Source organism: Cheilinus undulatus, linkage group 8 (assembly GCF_018320785.1).
Source record: "Cheilinus undulatus linkage group 8, ASM1832078v1, whole genome shotgun sequence".
NCBI classification, from domain to species: Eukaryota; Metazoa; Chordata; class Actinopteri; order Labriformes; family Labridae; genus Cheilinus; species Cheilinus undulatus.
In genome coordinates this window covers 33,731,934-33,737,934 of record NC_054872.1, presented here as the reverse complement: position 1 = coordinate 33,737,934, position 6,001 = coordinate 33,731,934, and positions in this window count along the sequence as shown.

Below are 6,001 nucleotides of genomic sequence, written 5' to 3'. Positions count from 1 at the left end.
CACAGAGGCAGAGGAGACAGACTGAAGGAGAGGCAGTTAACATGAGAGGAAGGCCGATGAGCCAGTGGAGGAGGAAGAGGAGGGGGAGGAAGAAACAGACAGAGACCTGTGGATGGTGAAGTTCAAACGTACGCTGTGATGTTTGTTTATTAGCAGACATCTCCCGATTTATCTGAGCAGGGATGAATGGAGATGAGGATGACTCCTCCTCTCCACTCTCAGAGACAGGACTGCAGGTGAGAACTTCATCTGCTGGGTGTGAGGACAGAGGGTGACATCGCTGCCTTCACCCACATGATGTCCTCTCACTCTGTGTGTTCCTGAAGTCAGAGAGCTAAAAGTGATCCAGATCAGGTCAATATATGCAGAACTGATGCAGCGCTGAGTTCACACTGGGGTTGTTTTGTTACAATTTTAGATTTTATTTTCTATCACTGTTTTATGAAAAGCTGTATGCTGTCAAGTCTTCAATTTATGAGATTGTGTTAATTTTTAACTTTGTGGCTTGGAGTAGGAGATCGAGGGATGGAGGATTAGATAAACAGAAGACCTATGATCTGGACTAAACACTGATGAACTGAATGGAGGTGGCTGGGGTGGAGGAGGGTTGCAGTGCCCACACTGAATGACAGGCTGACTGTGGAAGACAAATTTAAAAGACTGGCAGGTGCACAATGATTGGTCAAACAAGGCTTGAGGCAGAATCTGATTAGCTTAAGAGTGAACGCCCATAATCAGCTGATCACCAAAGCAGGAAGAGAGAATGAATGGAAGAAGGGAGAGATATGAATGAATGGTGACTAATGAATGAGTAGAAAGTCTTCCTGCTTGAGCTTCCATAGAGTGCCCTATTCAAAGCTAGTTTAATGTAATTTTTATTGATTATTGATTAGTTAGAGAAAGTACTGCATTATTTCAACTCCAGACCATCCTATGATCATGTGGGTAAAAAACATAGTGAAATAAGAAGATAGCATTTACTCAGTAAGAACAATGCCATTGGCTGATCATTGATTTTCTGCCCATGTTTGATGCTTCAACTAAACTCACATGAGTCGTTTCTATATTGACTGACATTTAGTCAATTTCAACCCAGTTATCCTGAATACTTCCATTAAAGCTTTTGATTTATTGATGGTGATTATTGATTAATTTATGGAGAAACATAAATGTCATTTAAATGCTTCATTCATTGATCTCTTATCAGACAGTTTAAAGTACGGGTAAACTTTTAAGATTTCAAAATGAACCAATACATAAATAAACCAAACCACTTAGTGTTTGAGCAATTATTGATAGATTAGAAAAAAGAAAACAACAACAATTTTATCAGTAATCAGAATGAGTGTGAGTTCACTCTATTCAAAATTAAACTGAAAAATGCTTTAGAAAAGAAATGCCAAATCTGTTTCATGTTTTCTTTTAAAGCTGCAATCTGAAATAGATTTTTAAATGATAGAAATTAATCAAGTGATATATGACTTAATGCACCACAGTTGTTGGTGGTCAGGCAGGTTTTAACCTTTTTGATTAGAATATGTTTTTAGTTTCTTCAATTTATTTGGGCAAAATAGAACTTTATAAAATCAAAACATCAGCCTTGTATTTGGACAGGAATTTCTTGGACATTTTTCTTTCCAAAAGCAACACAAATTCTCTAAAATTTCAAAGAAATCACTTAAAAATTTTAATAAAAATTCTTTTATATATTTTAAGGTTTTTTCTCATGAAAAGTATCAATAAATTCATTAAAATATCCCCCAAATGCTTTATAGAAACTTATTATAAAGCCTAGAAATTCCAATAAAAAAGATCCCCAAAAAATCATTTTGAATTCCTGAAATTTTAAAGCTAATTTCCCCCTTTCTTAGAAAATTCCCAACCATTTACGCATTCCTCAAATTCCCCAAAATATCTCAACATTAAATTTTCAAGATTTCAAACAAATTACTTAAACTTCATGGGACATTAGGGACAATTACCTAAAAAAAAATCTAACCACAGGGATTAGTACCAGGGTCTAAATATTGTTTGCACCAAATCTGTCCCTACCATTTGAATGTCAAAGCAGAAATGATTGTCCAGGTTTGCATTGCCCACTTTCGGTGAGTCTGTGGGAACTGTAGCTTCAGCTTCTTTTTCTAAGCTGACAAAAGTGGCGCCCAGTGTTGTCTTCAGCTGCTGTGGTCCAGCTGCGGTTGTGCGCTCAGAGATGCTCCTTGGTTGTATTAAGTGATAATGTGAACAGCTCAAACCAGTCTGGACACAATCTTCTGACCTCTGCTATCAACTTTGCCCAGAGAACAGTTGCTCAAACTTTTCTTTGATAACCTTATAAATGGCCGTGTGAAAATCCTGTGAAAAACTCAAACCAGCTTGTCTAGCACCAACTACCGTGGCACGTTTAAAGCCAGCTGAATCACTTTTCTTCCCCACTCTGATGCTCAGTTTGAACTTCAGCAGATCATTTTGGCAATGACTTCATTGCTTAAAGCAATGGTTGCTGCCATGTGATTGGCTGATTAGATGTGTGTATAAAAGAGCGTTTGAAAAGGTGTAGTTAATGAAGTGATCATGTATATTAATGTAGGTATTCCATGATACTGGTAGTCGTACTTTGTAAGGGTAAAGTGCAGCAGAATTATAATCTCATAGTAGACTCAGCTCTACTGAGAAATTTTAGTGCAACAGCACCCTCCTCTGGCGTAAGAGCAGAATGACACGCTGAAGTGCTTAACGTCATTCTGTTTGTGAATTAAACTGCTTCTTTTACTAAAATAAGAAAACACAAGACAGAGGGGGGGTCCTCTGTACAGTTTTTGTCTCCTGTTTTATTTGGATGAATGAAACACTTTCAGTTACAAAAATGACTTAAAATGAACAACACTGTACAATGAACAAGTAGAGTTATTTTTCTTCTTTTTTTTTTTGGTTTTCAAGATAAATACACTAAAAGGCTAAATGCTACCACAAGGGAGGAGAAGGAGGAGGAGGGGGGAAACAGAGGGGAGGGATAGCATGATGGAAGACACAAAGGGGAAGGGGGGTTGAAAACAACCATACCTGCACGCATTCACACACAATAAGGAAACAGGCTCTTTGTTGTGTGAGGGGGAATTAAAGCTACATGTAGCAGGAAGTTGGCAAACAGTACGTTACAGTTGACATTCATGTGGGGGGGCCTGAACACAAGAGATCTTTTTGTCTGTTTATGCAGGGAACCACACCCACGACCACACCCACCCCACCCCATCCTGCTGTCACACGCACACACTCACAGGTGGAAATGTAAACACCTGAAATCCCTCCCTCCTCTTTAACAACACTTCCAAACAACACTCTTACACACACACACGCATGGGATGGAACAAATGAAAAAGGGGTAGCAGAGGGAGGGGATGATGGGAGTAAAGCGGTACTCTGGCAGCACGAGCAGAAAGGACGAGAACTCAAAAGGATCAGAACAGCTACAAAGATACCAAGAGAAACTTCATTATCATCATCATCATCGTCATCATCATCATCATAATTATGAGAAGCTTAAGATTATTTTTCCAATGACAAATACTTAAAAATATACATTTCATCATCATCATCTTAATTATCATTATTATTATTATTCCCCTTTGGATAGCTGAGGTTAGCGCTTCACAGACCGGCTCGCCGGGTGACGAAGAGGAGGAAGAAGAGCAGTAAGCATGGATAGAGAGAAAGAGAGAGGTGAAGGATGTAGTGGAGGCCATGTGTTGAAGAGAAGGTCAAGTTAGAGCTCTTTGGTTTTATTCTTTAACATCTGACTTGCTTTGCTGTGTTGCTGGAAAAACCTTTGGACTAAAGCTGTATTGTAGAAGAAAGAAAAAGAGAGAGAAGACGAGGAAGAGAGGGATGAAAGAGAGGAAGAGTGTGATAGCGTGGATGAGAGTGGGTGGAGGAAGAAGTAGCAGCTTGTTTGCTATTGCTGTCTTAGCTCTGCTTGCTGTGTTGCAACAATAATCACTGTTCTCATGCAGTCATGTCCTGAAATAGTTTCTACCTGAATGATCATTCGGATCTTTTCATGTGTCCAATCGTATTCAAGAGTTGATTGTTGTATTCTTCGTAGATTATTGCCAAGAGTTTGATAAAAAGATTGACACCATTTTCAGAAAGTTAGATTTAAGCAGTCACTGACAGGCTTAGCTTGGCTGTGCAAAAAGACTGGAAGCTACTCATGATATTGAGTACAAATATTAACACTTAAAATACCTTTACAGTTCTTAAAATCATTTCTAAGTCAAGTTCTATTTTTATTCGATGCGTCTTCCCCTCTTCTTGATATTTTAGAAATGTGTAGTTTGTTTTCTGCTCTTTTTTCTTTTTTTAATGTCACCAGAGGAACTTTGCCTACCGCTTAAATAATGAGAATCAAGCATCCTGCCGCACTATGATACTGAGTACAGTATCTGCAATGCTTTCTGAGCACGAGCACTTATGCTTGGTATCAGCTCCGACACGTGATACAGGTATGAATGCATCTCTAAAGGAAACAAGAAAAAAGCAGGCATGGCTACCGATAAATCAAGTGGAAATTATGAATCATTTTGCTGGTTCATTCACCAAAATTCATACCACTTTCTAAAGCTGAGTGAATGCATCACATGCACTTCAGTAGATGCATCAGTACCAATTATAACACTATGATTCAGACTTCAAGTCTGTTGCTATGAAAAATATGACACAAATGAAACCTAAACAACCTGATTTAAGGGGAGCATTTCAGCAGACATGTCTTTGCATGAAAATATTATATCCATCTGTCTCCTGCAGTGTTGTAATACTGCATTGTACATTAAAGCTAAGCAAGCATCTGTAAAGCTCAGTTATTAGATATTTTCAATCCCTTCAGTAAAAATGTCAATGTGAAGTTTCAGGGTGACTTCAATGCTAGAGCTATTTCTTGGTAGGGCTGCTTCAATTTTCCTGCCACTTTTTAACCGCTTTTCACCATTTTCCACCTTTTATGCATTTTAATAAGCAATGTTTACCACTTTTTAACCTCTTATTACGACTTTATGAATTTCCTACCCCTTTTTTTTTTTTTTTACAATTTGAGCTGGATAGTTTTGCTACTTTTAACACATATTTTCCTTTCTTCCTCCTTTTTATAACTTTGTAAGTGCTTTTAATCATTTTCCACCCATTTTGCAAGCCTCTTTTAACCTCTTGTTCTCACTTTGTATTTACAATTTTACCACTTTTAAACCATTAATGCCGATTTGTGTAATTATTTCATTATTTTGCCCTTAAAGTTGTCTCAGTTTCTTCTACTTCATTTTTTGGCATCCTGAGGTTTCTACACATCAAGGTTTAGCTAAATGAAGTCTGACAATTCTTACGATTTTGCAGACCTCCATGGGCCCCCTAATTTAGCGGGGGCCGAGAAAGTTCTCCCCTTAATCCCCCCTTATGGGCAACTGTGGAGATTTGTAGAGTACATGCTCCCAAACATGATAAAATGTAAAGACGTATGAGTGCAGCACAGCATGCTGCATAGTTATGACTTAATCTCTATTTTCATGACAGTGGGAAGCTATAAAGTTATTTAGAATTGAACTCACTTCAAGTTTTATAGTGCATCTCTAGTATGTGTTACTGTAATTTATGTTCTTTTCTTAATCATGTATACCTGGACTGGGACTATTAGGAGGACCTAAAACAGTTTGAGCCTGCCCCTGCTGTCTAAATGTGACACTGTCACTGTATTTGTCTGAAAGATTCTGAGGGTAGTATCAATCCTTCCATGCAACTCTCAGCAAGAAAATGAATACTAAGTTTTTTTCATTTAAGGCTTTTTGAAAAGATACAGTTTTTTCTTGTGGAGAAAAAGGGATTTTGTTGAGACAGTTTCTGAACACCAGTGCAGACGTCAGGATTTCAGGGAGCGTGTTCATCATGCTGGATCTCGTGGCAGGGCATTAACTTTGGTATCATTCACTTAGGGGGTATCCCCACCACAGAGACC